Raw genomic sequence first — 21,118 nt, 5'->3', positions numbered from 1 at the left:
GAAACAGGTGCTTTGTTTGTCTTGCACACCTGGTTGTCAGTGCCCATAAAGGAGCCTGCATGAAGCAGGTGCTAAGTAAATACCTGTTGAGAGACAAGTGGGTGGGAATGGAAAGAAAAGTCAGAGCCAGATGAGAACTGTAGAAATCAAACTTTATGCAGAAGAGGATAAAAATCTGGAGGTACACTGTCAGAGCTATGCTTTTGGGAGACTGACTCATTCGGTGTGTAGGAGGTGGGGAGTGGGTGAGGAATGACAGGGATGCCAGACCACTGCAAATGCCCAGGCAACAGTTAATGTTTGTTGGTTGAGTGAATTATTTGAGGGATTGGGAGTCTTCATAATTACAAGAAAAAAGTGCTAAATGCATCATGTTTTTTTTTTTTCTTTTTCTCCACCTCTCAGAGTTAGTTTATCAGTTGACTTTCTTCTTCCTACTGGTAATGATTTTCCAAGCAGTATCTTTCATATGAATCTACAATGCCGGCCGACCTCCCCACCCTGTCCCATCAGGAATGGCTTTAAAAAGAGAACAGTGGCGATAGCTGTTCAGTCAAATATAAAAATGCCAAAATCTGCCATCATGAGTTCCCCAAGCTTCCTATGTCCCTGAGGCAGAACAAATCAATCTTACCCCACCCACACAAACTCATGCTGGTCCAACAGACCCCCATTGTCCTTCACAGACCTTGTGTGTTTAGTTTGGGAATTTTATTTTGCACGTTTTCACATTTGATATAAATAGTCTCATATTACATATTGCTATATTACGATTTTATTGTTTTTAAACATCTGACTTATGAGATTTAGCCAAAGTAATGTATAGCTTGAATCTATTACCACTCTATTATATTCTCATTATGTGAGTAACGTGTACTTTAAATACTTTCCTACTAAAGAACATTTTAGTTCTATTATTTTTTTATCTTTCACACAACGCTATGTTGAACATGCTTGTATATGTTTCCTTGTATTCTTATGCAAGGAAATCTCAATTTCTAAGCATGGAATTGCTGAATCCAATGTACAATATTCTACTTTGTTAGATTTTGTCTGATTGTCCTGAAAGAGTGCTGAGTCACTTATACATCTTTTAGAAGTATATGAGAGCTATTTTCCCATATCCTTGTCATTTCCTTGGAATTGTAAGACATTTAGATTTTGTTATATTTGCACATATATAATGAGCATGCATTAATTTGCATTTTTTAATTCTTGTGTGTTCAAAAATATTTTCTCTTAGTTCTTGGCCATTTGATTCCTCTTCTGGAACATGTTAATAATTTTTGCCTACTTTTGCCTATTAATTTGTGTGTCTTTTGAATTTTTTATAGTTCTTTATAAACTTTGGAGTCCATTCTCAACCCTGGTATAAAGATACTATCCTCTATTTTCTTCTTGTAGAACTTTAATACACCAGAATTTAATTTTGCATTAACCTTATGCTCTTCTTCTCATCATCGCTGCACTTAATTTTCTTTTATCCCTCCTCCCCCCAGGCTTATCTAATTCTTGACTCTCTATAGGACAGATTCATTCTCATTTCCAAGCTTCCTGACTGCTCCTCCCCATCGGTGACAACCCCTCTTCACTAGAATCTTCAACTATTTGTCAATGCATTAATAACTTTTTGCCTAACATAAGAGTTCTAAACTCAAATACCTGTAGCAAACAGACAGATCATCTAAACGGGTAAAGTGAGCCCAAATTAAGGCAATTGGAACTTTTGAGACTGTGTTAAAGTGAAGGTCATGTGTTCCTGCTAAAAGAGCCAAATACTGTTATGGAAGAATGTGGTCTTAGCTTTCTTTGCCGGATCTTCTGATATTTTTAGTTGTCCTGTTAGAACTATAGATTTTTTTGTGTGAAATCCCCTGATTATTAAATCTTGGCAGACAGGGCAAACATTTTTAATAAATAATACGTGGGTGGGTGTTTGGTGTCTCAGTCAGCTAAGCATCTGACTTTGGTTCAGGTCATGATCTCACCACTCATGAGTTCAAGCCCTGCAGCGGGCTCTCTACTGTCAGTGAAGAGCCTGCTTCATATCCTCTGTCCCCCTCTTTGTCCATCTCCCCCTCACCCTCAAAAAATACATAAATATTTTTTTAAAGGTAGTAGTAGGTAGGCCAAAATAAAATATATCTTTCAGGTAAGATGAGCTCTTTGGCCTCTAATTGTTTTGCGTAAGACGATGATTCATTAACATTGTTTGTTTCCTCAATTAAACTGCAATCACTTTGTGTACAGGAATACTCACTTTGTATCTGTCACAGAATTTATCACAGAAACAAAAGCACGAAAATGTTCAGAGTATCTTGTTGACTGACAGAGGACTTTATAATCAACTGTGAGTACACAGACCTCCTTGTAGCCAAATACTGAAGTGGGAATTTCAGAGGGGATTTCAAAGCCAGTCAACATGACCTACAGTCTGTCCACCCACTTTGTATTTGTCATTCCAGTCAAACTCACAATCACGAAAAGGTAAACACATGAGCACATTTCCCCAATGCCCAGCTCTTTTCACCCACACAGCCTAGATACAATCAATCCATAGCTTCTGAGATAGTTCTGGTATTCGTGTTGAAAGAACTGTTGAAAGAACTGTCCTCAGAGAAGCAGAGGTGGGGTAGAGAGTGAAGTATAATACAGGTTCAATCACATTGCCTTCTAGAGAAAAACAATCTTGTTTTTAAGGAAATTTAAGGCATCACCATTGCAACTTCATTTCCAGCCCTGTAGACTTGAACTCAGATTCCAGCCTCTTTTTTCACCTAGTCCATCTCACAGACAGCCAATGGATCACCTAAAGGCTCATCTTACTGGAGATCCATCAGAGGGGACTGGAATCTGAACACTGGATCCCAAGCTACCTTTCTTCATGAAGAAAGGTGGCTGACAAGTGTTGTCTCTGTGCCATCAAATAAATCCCTATTTCAGTGAGTGCAGAGGCAGGGTCTGTTGCTGGCTAAGAGCACAGCCAGTCACATAGGAGAGTGCATCTCAGACTTTCTACTTATTAGCAAACACTATAGGTTGAATGGTAGACCCCAAAAATATAGGTCTATATCTCAAACCCCAGAACCTGTGAATGTTAACTTATTGGAGAAAAAACCACATCTTTGCAGTTGTAATTAGATATCTGGAGAGGAGGAGATGATCCTGGATTATGTGCATCGGTCCAAAATCTAATGACAAATGCTTGCTGACAGAAAAGAGGCTTAGACAGGGCCACATAGAAAAGAAGGTGATATGAGGATAGAGGCAGAAACTGGATGTGGCCACAAACTAAGGAAGCCAAGGAATGCTAATAGTAATTCAAAGCTGGAAAAGGCAAGGAAGGATGGCTCCTGTAGAACCTTGAGGCAGAGAGGCTTTGCCAACACCTCGATTTCAGACTTCTGGCCGCAGGAGTGATGAGAAAATAAATTTCTCTTGTTTAAGGTCACATGATTTCTGGTAATTTATTATAACAGCCATAGGAAACTAATAAACCGGGTGACCTCAGATATGTATGTAACCTCCCTGTACTATCAACTTTAAAAAAGGCACAATAACAGTACTTATCTAACTGGGATTCTCTGAAGATCAAATGAGGTTATAGCTGTAAAGCACTACCTAAGTGGTGGGTGTGAGCTGTAAGTATGAACTCATTTGTCAATGTAAAGGGGCCACACAGGTATTATTTATTAACATTGTGACCTGCTATTTTGATCTACTGACCAGATCTCTGTCAGCACCCCAACTAGGTGACTTTTTTATTTTGTTCCCAAGGCTGCAAGGTCACACAAGGGGAAAATTCTCAATAGAAGCTCCTTTCCCATTGAAATGCCACACAGTGCCCTCTTTTAAGGTGACAGTTTCTATCTAACCTAATCTAAACCAGAACCTGTGTGGGGGAAACGGCACATGACACTGAAGTGACTTAAGTCTCATCTACAGGAAACTAGCAAAATGAAGGTTATCCGACACCCTGCTTGCAGCAATAAAGTCAAAGCTTAAAAGGGTGTGTGTGTGTGTGTGTGTGTGTGTGTGTGTATGTGTGTATATATATATTTTAGTGTGTGTCTTTGTACTTTTCTATTTTGGGGTCCTGGATGAATCTCTGTGTCAGCATGAACCCTCTGTATTGTGTACATGTCTATGTGTGCCAAGTATGATGCCTATACACATGCGTCCTTGTATGTGTGCATATGTGTGGGTAGGTGAGTGTATTGTCCATGAGTCTTTGGTCATGTATTTGTGTGTGTGTGTGTGTGTGTGTGTGTGTGTGTGTGTGTAATTCTCTTTAGTAGGTTTGTGGTTGTCTGTGTGTCCACTTCTCTGTGTAGATATGCATGTCTGTGTCTCAGCATGGCTATGTCTCTGCGCTATATAGAAGTACATGATATTTACTGAACAATGAACAGTATCAAGGAGCCTCGATCTGCCGAGCAATGCTGCTATCTTACTCCATACTGCTGTCAAGCCCCTTGGAAAAAGCAGACCAGTGACTCTTAATACTGACTGCAAGGGAAAAAAAATCACCTGAGAGCTTTAAAATACTACTTCTGAGAATCCCAGATATTACACTTAAATATTCTGAAATATTAGAAAATGATTTAAGGTAGGGCCCAGACATCAGCATTGCTTAAAAAACTTCCCAAGTGATTCTAATATGCATCTGAATGAATGACTCTGCCAGCTAAAGAGCCACGCCTCAGCTGGTTCCATGGAAAACCTGAAACTTTCTTGCTTCATTTGTGTGTGACTTTAATTTTATCACAATAAAACAGGGAGGATTTAATTAATTTGTTTGGTGTAGCAGAGGGTGAGCTCTCCCCTTTCCTGCTCAAAATGATAAGCTATCAGAGGAGCCTGTAAGTTCACAGCCTGCATATTAACCCATAGAAACAGAGGAGAACGTCCCCACCCAGGCCAACCTTCCTTCGTTTCAGCTAGCATGTTATCTCCCTTTCATTTATAGGATATCTAATTAACAAGCTATAGCCCTGCTTTAATGTTCATATAAACTCTTTACATTCACTGCGTGTATTTGACAAACAGAACGAGGATATATGGGTATAATAAAACAGGTACTTCATAAAAATTTAAATGTGTTTTGGAGCATTTTTTCAGAAGAATAAAAAGAGGAGGACAGGAAATAAGACAAAATTTCTAACCTTGGAGGGAACATCAGAATCTAAAAGACCTGAAAAAGAAAATTCCACATATTTAAAATGTGGGAAGCAGAGCTCTAGTCCCTAACACAGCTTTGTGGAAACTAGAAAAACATTTTGCTTTCTCTAAGTTACAACTCCTTCCTGCTTCACTGGATGTTATCTAGCAATGGGCTTCCTGCAGTCCTGCTTCTGGGGGTGATACACAGGTCGGACTGCCTGGGTCCCCTTGTGACACTCTCACTCCTGAATTCCATCTCACACCCTCAGATAACACTCATCCAGAAGTCCAGGGATTTGAACTCTGTCATCCACATTTATTAGGGATTAAAAACACTATATTTTATAATATTTCTCAACACCCCAACTATACTGAACAGTGTATCAAAAACATAGGAGGTGCTTAAAAAATATTGGTGAAATGCATGTATTGCTGTCCAATGACAAGTTGCATCTGAATGGGCAACTTAGATCTCTCCCAACAGACAAGAAGCCACAGAGCCAATGGGAACCATTTGTCTCCACACTGTCAACAAGAGAACGTTCTTTGGACAAAGTGGTTTTGGAAAATCACCAAAAGGACAGAGGTAGGAAACACAGTATGGTGTTTATCAGCATTACGTGTGATAATTCAACCCCAGTATGAAGGGAAATTAAAAACTGAAAGCTATTATTCTTCCAGATATTTCCATTCAGTGGTCAGCAACATTTCAGGGTTCCTAAACATGGCTTTTTGTGTCATTGTAATGTGTCAAATTGACTATGCTGAGCTATATTCCCCAGAATTTCAATCCCTATAAGTTCCTGGTTTGTCTCTTCTCTAGATAAATCTTTTCAAGTGCTTTGGAAAAGGGGAGTAAAACAGTAATCATTTATACCTTCAGAAGTTCAGTGTAGGGCAGGGCCTGATGCAGGTCATGGAAAATCTGCCAATCTTCTGGTTTATCTTACTGCTGTAGGTACTAACCATGCAATAGTTCCAGCTGCATAGAGTCTCTTCCTTTGGCATCTCTAAATCCTGGGCCAGTTACTGGGGTAAAACTATGGCAAGAGCTCTGATTTCCTTTGAAAGTCATCCAAGACCATGAGATTTCTGGCTAGTTAATGTTAGGAGGCCACTACAGAAAGCGATTCAGGTTCCTGCTCTCTCCTTGCAAGACTGAGTTCCTACTTTCTCCTCCTGCAAACAAATCACTCAATCCAGATGACTTGTCCTGTGTCTTCAGGTTTACAGCCAGAGTTAGAAGGAACAGACAAACTGAGATGACATTACCAGCTTCCAAAGTTGTAAGTGATCAGTTTATTATAATATATAAATTATATAACATTGCTTTGGTGGTTCTCTTTCTCTGGTTGAAGTCTGAAGCTGATGCTGGAAATGGTTCCAAAGGAAAAGAGTTTAAGGATAGGTTCTCAGAATTGACCATGAGCTATCTGCAAATGGTTCCTTGATATTATTACATTTAGAGATATTAAACTTTTTCCATGGGTAAATAAAACATCATTAGTCTATGACATGCAGTGGCCAAGCATCTAATTAAATGATCATTTGCTGATGCTTGTAATCAAATACCTGTAGAAGTGGTTGCAGTCATTAAGTACTTTAGTGAAAATAATTATTACAATGTGATTGTTTTGCTGCTTTAAATTCACTGGATGTCTTGGAATAAAATTATGAGTTCAGGGCTTTATATTTCCAACTGAAGAACAGTTTAAGAGACTCTGAAGCTTCTCCGATTGCCCAAAAAGAAAAGCTTACTATCTATAGCAGCAGGATTGAGATTTTTGAAAACCAAACTCAATCATGCAGATGGCTGAATGACAACATAAATTTCCAAGCTTACAAGGTCTTTTATGTCAAATTTCAGACATTCATTACGAAGAAGTAGGAGCCTAGAATTTGGGATAGGGGCATATGAATGATTCTGATGAAGCCGGGGGAATTTGACTTACAAATTCTACCTAACCTTCTTTGTCAACTCACAAGTCAAGGGGGGTGGATCTTAAGTCAAAAGCAATAATCAGAATCAAACTCAGATATAACACAGATTAGAATTATTAGAGAATTTTATTTTTTTAATGTTTATTTATTTTTGAGAGAGAGAGACAGTCCAAATACACAGGGGTAGAGAGAGAGGGAGACATAGAATCTGAAGCAGGCTTCAGGCTCCAAGCTATCAGCACAGAGCCCAATGTGTGGCTCGAACTCACAAAGCATGAGATCATTACCTGAGCCAAAGCTGGACACTCAACCGACTGAGCCACCCAGGTGCCCCAAAATTATCGGAGAATTTTAAATATGACTAGTATGTAAAAGTCTCAAGTAGAGAAGGTGGACAACATGCAAGACCAGATGAGTCACAGGAGCAGAAAGAAGGCCATCATAAGAAAGAATTACAAGTAAATACTGGACATTGAAAACATAGTAATATAAATGAAGAAACACTGGGATTATCAGTAATCTTGAAACAACTAAGGAAATAACAAACCTAAAGATAAATCAATAGAAATTATCCAAACTGAAAAGCAAATAGACACAAAATAACAAAAGGGAACAGAATGTCCAAACAAGACAGAAAAAGAAAGCAGAAGAAACAAAGAATATAACAAATAGAAAACTGCAAACGGTCAATTTTAATCCAGGCATACCAGTCATTAGTTGATATATAAAGGGTCTAACCATCAGTTATAAAGTAGATGTTGTCAGATTGTATTCAAAAAGTAAAACTCCTTAAACATAAAGACTCAACTACATTAAAACTGAAGGGATAGAGGAAGACATACAATGCCAACACTAATCAAAAGAAAGCTGGAGTATGTATATTAATTTCAGATACTAGCCATTTCCTATGAAAGTAGCAGTAAGACACAGATTGGAACAAGGGCAGAGATTGCACTCAGAGGGTAGAGCCAAAGGCTTTGGAGCATAACTCCCTGTAGAAGTTAGCTTTAATTAAGGAACTTCCAACATGTGCTCCACTGGATTTCATAATTGCTATTATTTAATGACTCCTTGTGCTCCCATTTTCTCCCTTTTTGCATAGAAAGTTCTACAGTAATTACCTTGAACCAATATGGCATGTGTGTATTGTATATTTGGGGGACAGCTTGTGACTTTAAATCAAAGCTCTTCAGATGTGCAGGAACTGTATTTGAGGAATTATATCTGAGGAGCATTGTCTGCACCAGCAGCTGATTTAGATTTGGGATCATGAGTTTTTAGGTGATGTGTACGTAGAAGAGATCTTTGGATGCTCCAAAAGGTAGTAAGTGTATTTTTCATGATGGAAGATTGTAAATCACTGGGGCCAGAGGGCAGACTCTGGGAGTCAGCCTATAGGATAGCTTCTACTATCCTTACTTCCTAGAATTCATGCTCCTCAACATTAAACTAGGACTGATGGTATGGCCATTGGAATATTGTAGATATGAAGATGTTTGAGTTTTGAGGCTAAGTTGTAAAAGGTGTTACAGCTTCTGCCTTGGTCTTTGTAACTGCCTCTAATAAGGGAAGATAGCTGCTATGAACACTTGTACAGCTCTGAGGAGAAACCCACATAGAAAGGAACTAATTGGCTAGCACAAACTTGCTAGTCATTTAAATGAATCTCATCAACATCTGAATGAAGTTTCATGAGATACTTTGTGCCCAAAATATCCAACAGAATGCCTCTCAAATTCCTGATTCATAGGGCCCCTGGGTGGCTCAGTCGGTTGAGTCTCCGACTTCCGCTCAGGTCAGGATCTCACGGTCTGTGAGTTCCAGCCCTGCATCGGGCTCTGGACTGATGGCTCAGAGCCTGGAGCCTGCTTCCGATTCTGTGTCTCCCTCTCTCTCTGCCCCTCCCCATTCATGCTCTGTCTCTGTCTCAAGAATAAATAAACGTTAAAAAAATTAAAAAAAAAATTCCTGACTCATAAATACTGTGGGAAAAAATATGAATGATCATTATTCAAAGTTACCACATTTTTGGAATGATTTGTGAGGCAAAAAATTATAACAAATATGGATGGATGAAGATACTAGCTATTATTTCTTGAATCTTCACTATGTACTAGGTACTGGGCTCCCTATGATTGTCTCATTTTGTTTTCTTGACTAATGACGTAGTTATAAAGATTATGCAAATTTCACAGCTGAGAATATTAAAATTCAAGAGGTTAAATAAGTACATATGTTCACAAAACAATCAAGTGAACAAGCCAGGATCCCAACTCAAGTCACAGGATTCCAGAACTCAGATGATTATCCTGTATGATGTTTAGTCATTAAACCATGAGAGTTTAGCATTAGCACTAACCAGTAAGAAAGCAATTGCTAAACGTGGAGACACATAGACAAGGGCTTCTTGGAAATCTGATGATTAATCTCTCTGATATTCCATAGATTAAGCTGCTTAGGACCAACCCAAAATGTTCTCTGATCCCTAAGTTTAAGTAGTGAGTACATGTGGATGACATGAGATTGCATTGCTTAGTGATTCTTAAGACAGAAAAGATGATCACCTCACAAAATTTTAGAGTAAGCACTGGACCTCGAGATGTTGGTCAAGGATTTTCACCTGAGAGTTGAGAAAATGGTTACCCAAACATATGAATACATAGGACTAGGTACTCAGAAGCTTAGGAAAAGAATCAGGATGCTGCTCATTCCTCTATGTCATGCTACTTTCACTTTCTTTTGAATGACTTAAGCACAACTATTTAGAGTTAGATTTACTGACCTCCATATTCTTTGGCCATTGCAGTCCCAAGAGAGTCTGATTAACCACAGTTTTTTGAATAAAAGTAAAATTCACAATTTCTTTGTGAAACCAAAAAGGACTGTTTCCTTCTCTCAACCCCACCATTTGTTATGTGGGAAAATGTTTACGTGAATATTCAGGGTTTAGCAAGAATGTTCTGTGATAACCTTCATCAGTTGTCACTGTTTTGGTTTGCACTGCGGGAGATAAAAGCTTGTGGGAAAATCAAGACATGCCTGCCACTATATTCATTTTAATCTCTTCATGAAAGGATGAAGGAAAAACAAATCAAACCAAGTATTTTCATATTTAGGGATACCACACCAACAAACAGTTTAAAATAATGAAACAAATTTCTTGAGATACATGCGCCCTTCAGTTGTGTTGTTATTGCATCTAAGTAAAGCAACCTATGAAATTGGCCCAGGTTTCAAGGAGATTCAGCAGCCTTTTATCTAGATGAATGTTTTTATTTATCTGTTACACACCACATTTTCCCATACTTATCTCCACTTATTGCTACCTGCCTTCAAAAGGTAACTTACTGAAAGAAAATCAGCTTTATGAAGCAACAATGCAAGATCTCCAGACCCTGGAGATGAAGAAAATTAAATGCCCAGTTATAACTTGGCTGAGCTTAAAAGAGCTAATCAGAAAGTGACCATTAGAGAAATGTTATAAAGATTACCTCCTCTAGGAAGCAGTAAAATAGGAAAAGGAGAGAAAATTGGGACAAGAGGGTAACACATAAAAGGGGGAAAGAGTCACCTTGCAGATTCTTCTCCTCTGGATTTAGCACTTTCAGACACAGCATGTGATGGATGGCCTTTACCCCCAAGTAGAATTGTTGAATTCTCAGAGTTGAAAATGACGCAAAGGCTACTTATTCCAACCTCCCCTCAAGTCCCCTTCTCCCACATTTTTACAAACTGTTGTCCAGCCTAGGTTTAAAGAAATCCAGGTTTTTGAAAACATCACATTTCTTAGCAGCTCATCCATTTCTTACTTGTCTATAATTTAAGTTCTTGCTTCAGGAATAGAAAATCAGAATTATCAACTAGCAAACAAATAAATGGACAGGTCATTCTTCCTAATATTTAGAGAAGTATAAGCTAAAGAAGATTTTTTTCCTTAGAGCATATTAGGAAATTCATGTATGTGTGTTAGTTTAGGCTGCTGTAACAAATTATTATAGACTAGCTTCTATTTTGAAGCCATTTTGTACCCATCCTGGCCTTGTGGTTGAAGCAGCCACTCTGATGATTTCTGAAGTACCTTCAATGTCATTCTTCTTTTAGTATCTTAGACAATAGATGCAGGCTTATTTAGATGGTTCGCTCATCTTATCAAATTTGGCTGTGCCCTTCATGCTCTCTACTAAACAGGCTTTTATGTTTCCCCAATATGGACAGGCGGAGAATTTTCTGAACTTTTTAGTTCTTCCTTTTGGATTAACAATTCCATCTTTAAGACATTTATCTCTTCTCATTTTTAATCTTAAACCAAAGCAGCTGGGAGGAACTAGGCCCCACCTTCAACACTTTGCTTAAAAATTTCCCCCAATATCCAGTTTCATCACTCACAAATTTGACCATCTGTGAAATACTGGGACATGAACACAATTCATCCAAACTTGTTCATACTTTAGAACAAGGATCACCTTTCCTCCAGTTTTCAATAATGTGTTCCTCATTTCCATTTTAAGACCTCTTCAGAATGGCTGTTATTTTCCATATATATACCAACATTTTGTTTGTGACCACTTTGGTACTAAGATTGAGGCTTTGGCTACAGCTTTCCTACCGGCTTTCTGGACTCTCAGCAGAGTCTTTATAGCAATATGAGGTGTTTCCCACCCTACCCCCCAGCATGTATCTCAAAACTCTTCTAGCTTCTATCAATTTTCCAGTTCTAAAGCCAATTACACATTCTAGATATTTGCTACAGCAGAACCTCCACGTCTAAGCATCAGCTTTCTGTCTTGGTCTGTTTGGTCTGGTCTAAAAGAGTACCATAGACTGGGTGACTTATGGACAGCAGACATTTACTTCCCCCAGTTTTGGAGGCTGAAAAATCTAAGATCAAGTGCTGGCAGGCTCAGAGTCTGATATTATCCTACAGTCTATTTCACAGATAACACCTTCTAATTGTAACTTCACATGGCAAAAGAGATGAGAGCTCTCTGGGGCCACATTTATGAGGACACCAATCCCATTCATGGGCGTTCCGCCTTTATGACCTAACCACCTCCCAAAGGCCCCACTTCCTAATACCATCAGCTCAGGGTTTAGGTTTCAACAAATGCATTTGGAGGGGCTACGAATGTTTGGACCTTGGCAGACATGGTTTAACTCAATATTAAAAATAACTGTTTTATGTTACTGCTGGTACTGTGGAAAGGTTAGTAAACCATATCTCTTCTAAGGAAAGTAGACAAGGTAATGCTTGGGCATTTAATACGTGCTAAGAATGGATCTTCTAATGATACCAAGGATGTTTCAAATCACTGATAATAGTGCTACTTATCAATGTTGTGTTTGCTTTATACTTTTATTTCTTCACACTAAACAAGGTATAAATCAGGCAGCAGTAAGCAGTCTTACATTTATCCACACAAGGTGGCATCTGACAAATACATGAGCTTAAGACTCCAAACTGAAAATTCAAGTTGCTGGCATCTTAAATTGTCACATGAAAAAAAAAATGCTGAGATTTAGAGGCATTGTGACGATTGGAGACGGCAATTCAAGTTATGTTTGTTTCAACTGCAGCTTTCATTGAAATTACTCTAAGCAGGGATATTGTACAAATCCTAGGTCAGCAAACAGTTTTCAAGAGGGAGAGAAAAGGGAGCACCTAAGTGGCTCAGTTGGTTAAGCATCTGATTTCAGCCCAGGCTGTGATCTCACAGTCTGTGAGTTCAAGCCCTACATCCAGCACTGTGCTGACAGCTGGACCTGGAGCCTGCTTCAGATTCTGTGTGTGTGTCTCTCTCTCTGCTCCTCCCCCACTTGCACTGTGTCTCCCTCCCTAAAAAATGAATAAGCATCAAAAAAAAAGGAGGGGGAACCTGGGTGGCTCAGTCTGTTAAGCATCAGACTCTAGGGTTTTGGCTCAGGTCATGATCTCACGATTCATGGATTTGAGCCCCACATTGGGCTCTGCACTGACAGTGCAAAGTCTGCTTGGGTTTCTCTGTCTCTCTGTTTCTATCTCTCTCAAAAATAAATAAATGAGTATTAAAAAATTTTTTTAAAAAAACTGAAAATGAGGGAGAGAAAAGAAAATTATATTCCAAAGATAGTAAAACTATATCCTGCATGCTTTTTTATGTCTTCCTTTACCCTTCTCCTTCTTTCTTAGTCAACTTCCACCAAGTACTGTTTTAGACCATGCAATCTCTAAGCCAAACAGGAGTCTAGACATTCCAGGTGGGCATCATGCTATTCTAATAATCAGTAATATATATATAAATATATAAATCATCTTTTTCATTTAGTCTTAATTGTGATAAAATACACATAAGGTTTATCATCTTATTTTTAAGTGTGCAATTCAGCATCATTAAGGATGTTTACATTAATGTGCAGCCATCACCACTCATCCATCTCCAGAACTCTTCATCTTGTAAAACTGAAACTTTCTACCCATTAAACAATTCTCCATTTCCTCTCCCCCCAGTCCCTGGCAACCACCTTTCTACTTTCTGTCTCTATTAATTTTATTACTCCTACTATCTAATGTAAGTGGAATGTTACAGTGCTTGTCGTTTTGTGGATGCCTATTTTATTTAACCTAGTATCTTCAAGGTTCATCCGTGCTATAGTGTGTGGCACCATGACTCTCTGTCTCTGATGCCACTTTTAGAGTGGGTTTTCTCCTGCTGCAATTTACTGAGGGAGACAGCAACATTAGGGCAGATCTTTCAGAAGATAATGAGCTGATACATGACCAATAATGAAATGTCAAGTCCCCAAGATTACATCCACACCAGCCTAACACCACACCACAGTTCATCAAGTAAAGCAAGTATCTCTCCTCAGAATCCCCAACTTCTTTATTCTCCACACTGTAGTAGTTTCCTCTCAACATCCAGGTCTCGAACCAAACCTTCCTGGGTTTGCCCGCCTCTTGGATCAGAGATGTTTATGTACTTATTCAAATCCATTTAGCTATTGAAGATAGATTTTGGATTTGAACACACATCAGTTTGACTGATCCCAATGCTCTGCTTATGAGAGATGTCCTAGTGAGAGATGGAGACGGGCTTTTACCCATTTATCACTTTCCACTGTGACCTCCAAAAAACCCATCAAGTTGATGGTCACGCTCTGGATAGTGAAATTACATCCTCTTACACACAGCCTTTTTTTTTTCAAGAATTAAATAACCAATATTTGTGAGAAAAAGTAATGGACATTTGAAAGCAGATACAAAGAACCCATACAACTGACACACCAAGTGGTGATGGGAATTCTCATAAAAGAGCCAATTCATGGCTCCATTGGCAGTTTCAAATTTATGTTCCAAAAATTTTCTAAGCAAGGAGATACTGAAATGTCAGATTCAAAGTCTCATTAAACTGAGGAGTCAAAGTTTCTACCACATGCCAATGAGAAAGAATGAAATATGGCCCTTTGTAGCAACATGGATGGAACTGGAGAGTGTTATGCTAAGTGAAATAAGCCATACAGAGAAAGACAGATACTATATGGTTTCACTCGTATGTGGATCCTGAGAAACTTAACAGAAACCCATGGGGGAGGGGAAGGAAAAAAAAGAGGTTAGAGTGGAAGAGAGCCAAAGCATAAGAGACTCTTAAGAACTGAGAACAAACTGAGGGTTGATGAGGGATGGGAGGGAGGGTTGGGTGGGTGATGGGTATTGAGGAGGGCAACTTTTGGGATGAACACTGGCTGTTGTATGGAAACCAATTTGACAATAAACTTCATATATTGAAGAAAAAAAAGTTTCTACCACATGCTTTCTCCTTGCTCTTTCTTTTCTTTTTTTTTTTTTAATTTTTTTTTTACATTTATTTATTTTTGAGACAGAGAGAGACAGAGCATGAACAGGGTAGGGGCAGAGAGAGAGGGGGACACAGAATGGGAAGCAGGCTCCAGGCTCTGAGCCATCAGCCCAGAGCCTGATGCGGGGCTCAAACTCACAGACCGCGAGATTGTGACCTGAGCTGAAGTCAGACTCTTAACCGACTGAGCCACCCAGGCGCCCCACCTTGCTCTTTATTTTCTCTGGCCCTTTCCAAGTATTTTCTGGAGGCAGGTGATAAAGTTCAAGGATGAAAGAGGGGGGCAGCTGTGGTAGTAGCCGGATACAACTTAGAAACAAGTGAGGAAGTCAGCTGAAAAACAAACAAAAACCACCACACACACATACCACCACCACCACCAACAACAACAGTAATTGAGCAGGATTTGAAGCCAAAGAAGGAAGGTGGTTGAATGAGGGAATAGACCGCTAGGATTTGGGGCTGAGAAAAGAGAACATTTGAGCAAGTTGTAACCTTGGTGTTCACAGCAAGAACATGTGTAAATAAGGTGGATTCCCTCATGAAGAGTTGGTCAGTCTATTAGTAACACATAGGAGGAATGAATAATTAAGAAAATATATTGAGGATAATGGGAGACAGATTCTCACTACCCAAGAAGGGAATTACAAATGTATAAAAGAGCCTAGAACAGGCCATAAATAGTTGAATTTGAATTGCAAGTATTGATGCAACTCACAACTTTCAGTAAATACAGTTAGATATAAAAATAGTGTGTGTGTGTGTGTGTGTGTGTGTGTGTAATATACACACATTATTTTCAACTTCAGCCACTGAAAGTTCAGTAGCAATGGGCACACCAAAGTAATCAGGTCTTGACTTCTAAACAACATGCTCCATTAAAATGAATCAGATGGGGTTCCTGGGTGGCTTTCAGTTAAGTGTCCAACTTTGCCTTGGGTCACCATTTCATGGTTTGAGTTCGAGCCCTGCATCAGGCTCTGTGTTGATAGCTTGGAACGTGGAGCCTGCTTCAGAGTCTGTCTGTCTGTCTGTCTCTCTCTCTCTCTCTCTCTCTCTCTCTCAGAAATAAATAAACATTAAAATTCTAAGAAATAACATAAAGAAATGCTTAAGTTAAAAAATACTGTAACAAAGAATACTTTTGATTTTCTTTTTCATAGACTGGACATGGTGGAAGAAAAGAAAATCTTTCTGCTAGAGGACATGCCAATAGAATTGTCAAAAAACAAAAGAGCTCAAAGACCAAAACAAAACAAAACAAAACAGAACAAGCACACACACACAAAAACAACAAAAAACCAGAATATCCAAGCACTGTGGAACAAGTACGAAAAGTGTAGTCCCATATGCCTATGATAATGCCAGAAGGAGAACAAAGAAAGGAACAGAAGAAATCTTTAAATCAATGTCTGGGAATTTCCCCACATTAACATCAGATACCAAACCACAGATGCGGAAAGCTCAGGGAACACTAAAACTCACCGACACCAAACCTGGTGAGGTGTTGGAGTAACAGTAGCTCTCATTGATGGTGGAAATGCAGTCTAGTTCAGCCACTTGAGAAGATATTCTGGGAGTTTCTTACAAAACTCAACACACTCTTAACATGAGATTTAGCATTTAACTTCCTTGGTATTTACCAAAAAGAACTGATAATATACATTCACACAAAAACCTGCATGAAGATGTAATAGTAGCTTTATTCATAACTGTCAAGACGTGGAAGCAATCAAGATGCCCTTCAGTGATAAGTGGATGAAACTTTTATAAACTGTCACACATACAGATAATTCAGCACTAAAAACAAATTAGCTCTCAAGCCACAATAAGATATCAAAAATTAAATTTATATTAAGTGAAAGAAGTCAATCTCAGAATGCTACAAACTGCATGATTCCAGCTATATGATATTCTGATAAAGATCAACTATGGAAACAATAAAAAGCCAGAGGAGTTATGGGGCAAGAAGAGTAAAATACAGTACAGATAATTCTTAGGTCAGTGAAAATACTCTCTTATGATATTATAATAGGGAACATACGTCATTACACATTTATAAAAACCCATACAATAAACCATACCAAGTTAACCCTAAGGTAAATAATGAATTTGGGGTGATTAGAACATGTCAATGTAAATTCACCCTTGGTAAAATGTTTCATTCTGGTGTGTAATGTTGATAATGTGAGAAACAATGCATGTATGGAAGAAGAAGGTATGTAGGAAGTCACTATACCTAGCTCTACATTTTGTTATCAAACTAAATGTCTCTAAAAAGAAAAACATCCATCATGTAAAGCAGGAATTTGATGTTTATTTGTGAATTTTTAAAATAAGTCTTTTTGGTAACCCCTGCAAATAGAAGAGTTTTCAAAAATTAAAGGAATACAAAAATATCTAATATTTCTTCTAAAAATATTTAGAATTGGCCAAGCTTTTAACAGAATTTGTAGATTAAATGGTTGTGATTATTATCAAGTTTTTCATTTTAATGGATTTTTAGGTTATGTAGGAAAATGTCCTTTGATCATAAGGAATGTACATGAAAGTACCTAGGGTTGTGAGGCATCATGTAGCTTGAATCGTTCAAAAATAGTATGCACACACACACACACACACACACACACACACGCAGGTAGGTAGGTAGGTAGGTAGGTAAGTATAGGTAGATAGATCGATCAATCAGATTTAGAGAATCATAAGAGAAAATGTGATAAATGTCAAGAGTTTTAAAATCTAGGTACAAATTGTAAGGAGTTTTGTTGCATAATTCTTACAATTTTCCTAGAAGTTTGAAATTGTTTAAAAGAATTAACAGTTGTTAAAGGTGCTACATATAGGTAACTGACATGTTGTTTTAATGGAGAAGTATTCACAGTACCTAACACTTCAGGGAAACAACATCTTTTGAAATTTTTTCTTGACAAATCACAGCTTCTTAAAACAAGCTGCCATTTTTTATAAGGCACCAGATAATAGATGATGCTTCACTAAGGGAAAACCCACCTTCTTATTTTGGTGAAGATAGCAAAGTCAAAACCACTACTCTAAGAATCCAGACTTTAAATCTATAATGCAGAGCCTATTTTCGTCTGTGTTCACTTTTTTAGAGAAGCTGACTTCTGTCTGAGGATTATAAACAACTAAAGAAGGGATTTAAAGAACTTCCTCAGAAATTTTATACGAGAGTATGAACTATCCTTGCTATATATTTTAGCTGTCTCAAAGCACATTGGTCTAACAGGAAATGCATTGCAAAATTTTCATTTCCGCTTTAAGTTTCTGGGACAATTCTATCTTCATACCAGCGGCCTTAGCTATCAATATTTCTAATTAAGCTTCACAAAGTAGAAGGTCCTCCAGCTTTCTTAATGACAATGTTTGGGGTCAAACCTAACTTCTCAAGACTTCGTTGAAATCCCTTTGGTCCAGTTTCACATTTGAGCTGCTCTTCTTATTCATTGTCCCAAATGACATCCATTCTATAAACCTAATTAAAATGTCTTCTTTCCTCTGGAAGAAATCCATCGCTAATTCCAATGCCCATTACCCTTTGTTGATTCTTATCCTGAGTGCTTCATTCTAGTTACTTATTTACATCTTATCTTCTTGACTAGATGGAAACTAAGCTTTTATTAAGCATATTAGGATTTTTTCACGTCTGTAGCCTTCACTATGTTAAGATCTCAAAAGAGAAATAATTCAATCCATTCTTATTAAATAAATAATGTTCCAAAGATCAACAATTTAATGTGTGTGGTAGACATATTTTAATGTGTCCTGCATAATCCTTGCCTCTTGGTATTCACAACTTTGTGTAATTCTAATCCCCAGAGTATAGGCAAGGTCTTTACTTGATTCTAGGCAACATGGCAAAGGTAATGGGATGTACATTAGGTCAAATGTGTGTTGAACACATTATATAAGATTATTACACCCATCATAAAGGCAGACTCTTTCTCTGGCTGGTTTTGAGGAAACAAACAGGTTAAGAGGGCTTTGTGACAAGGAATTAAGGATGGCCTTTGGCCAATAGTCTGCAAGCAAATGAGGCCCTCAACCTCACAGCCTGTAAGAATTAGACACTGCCAACCATCAGGTAAGCTTGGAACAAATCTTTTCAAAGTTGAGCTTCATATATCTAACATCATAATCACAATAAGAGACTTTTAAAGTTTGTGTTTGTAGTGTGTACAGATATTAATTTATAATGCAAGAGTGGTCCAATATTTGTAAATTAATCAACATGATACATCACATCAATAAGAGAAGTGATAAAAACCATATAATAATTTCAATAGATGCATAAAAAACAGTTGACAAAGTACACCATCTATTCATGATAAAAACTCTCAACAAAGCAAGTATAGAGGGAACGTACCTCCACACAATAAAGGCCTTACATGAAAAACTCTCAGCTAACATCACACCCATTGGTGAAAAAACAACGCTTTTCTTCTGAGCTCGGGAAGAAGACAAGGATGTCCTGTCTCACCACTTTTATTCAACATAGTACTGGAAGTCCTAGCCACAGCAATCAGACAACAAAAAGAAATAAAAGTCATCCAAGTCAGGAAGGAAGAAGTAGAAATTTCACTATTTTAAGATGACATGACACTATAATCAGAAAACCCAAAAGACTCCACCAAAAAGTGCTATAACTGATAAATGAATTCAGTAATGTCAGAAGATACAAAGTCAATGTACAGAGATCTATTGCATTTCTATAACCTAATAATAATTAAGCAGCAGAAAGAGAAATTAAGAAAATAATTCCATGTATAATTGCACCAAAACTAATACCTACGAGTAAATTTAACCAAAGTGAAAGACCTGTACTCTGAAAACATTGATGAAAGAAATTGAAAAGGACACAAACAAATGGAAAGGCATTCTAACCTCATGGATTAAGAAAAAAACAAATATAATTAAAATGGCTATACTACCCAACACAATCTGCAGATTTAATGTAATCCTCATGAAGATACCAACAGCATTTTCCACAGAACTAGAACAATCCTAAAATATGTATGGAGCCACAAAAGATCCCAAATAGCCAAAGCAGTCTTGAAAAGGAAAAACAAAGCTTGAAGTATCACAAGTCCAGACTTCAAGTTAGATTACAAAGCTGCCGTAATAACAACAGTACAGTACTGGCACAAAAATAGACACACAGATCAATAGAACAGAATAGAACCCAGAAATAAACCCACAATAATATGGTAATTAATCTTCAACTAAGCATGAAAGAATATCCAATGGAAAAAAGACTACCTTCAATAAGTGATGCTGGGAAAACTGGATAGCTACATGCAAAGAAGGAGAAGAGGAGGAAGAGGAAGAAAATGGGCCACTTTCTTACACCAGACACAAAAATAAACTCAAAATAGATTAAGGATCTACATGTGAGCCCTGAAACCATAAAAGTCCTAGAAGAGAGCACAGGCAGTAATTTCTCTGACATCAGGTATAACAGTATCTTTCTAGATGTGTTTTTGAGACAAGGGAAACAAAAGCAAAAATGAACAAATTGAGATTACATTAAAATAAAAAGCTTCTCTACAGCAAACAACCAACAAACCTAAAAGACAATCTACTGAATGGGAGAAGATATTTCCAAATGACGTATCTGGTAAAGGGTTAGTACCCAAAATCTACAAAGAACTGATATAACTCAACACACACACACACACACACACACACACACACACACACACACACTTAATCCAATTTTTTAAAAAATGGGCAAAAGACATGAACAGACATTTCTCCAAAGAAGACATACTGATGGCTATCAGACACATGGGAAGATGCTCAACATCACTCATAATCAGGGAAATGCACACTTGTCAGAATGGCTAAAATCAAAGCCCCAATGTTTATAGCAGTGCTATAAAAAATATCCCAATTATAGAAAAAGCCAAAATGTTCATCAACCGGTGAATGGAAAAAGAATATGTGGTGTATGTATACTACACACACACACACACACACACACACACACACACACACTGGAATATTACTCAGCGATCAAAAAGAATGAAATCTTGCCATTTGCAACAACATGGATGGAACCAGAGTGTACTAAGTAAAATAGAGAAAGTCAAATATCATATGATTTCACTCATATGTGGAATTTAAGAAACAAAACAGATGAACATGGGGAAGGGAAGGAAAAA

General features: G+C 37.9%; 1 long non-coding RNA gene across 1 annotated transcript; it reads left to right on the top strand.

Moving 5' to 3' along the window:
• The first annotated feature begins 12,224 nt into the window (after positions 1 to 12,224).
• On the top strand, positions 12,225 to 16,617 carry LOC125933532 (uncharacterized). The gene is made up of 2 exons (XR_007460983.1): positions 12,225 to 12,307; positions 16,100 to 16,617. It is a non-coding gene; the product is annotated as an uncharacterized LOC125933532 (long non-coding RNA).
• Positions 16,618 to 21,118: the final 4,501 nt, after the last annotated feature.

Source organism: Panthera uncia, chromosome D2 (genome assembly GCF_023721935.1).
Source record: "Panthera uncia isolate 11264 chromosome D2, Puncia_PCG_1.0, whole genome shotgun sequence".
In the NCBI taxonomy this organism is placed as follows: Eukaryota; Metazoa; Chordata; class Mammalia; order Carnivora; family Felidae; genus Panthera; species Panthera uncia.
The sequence above is the reverse complement of the archived record's forward strand: the minus strand, read 5'-3'. Positions and strand labels throughout refer to the sequence as shown.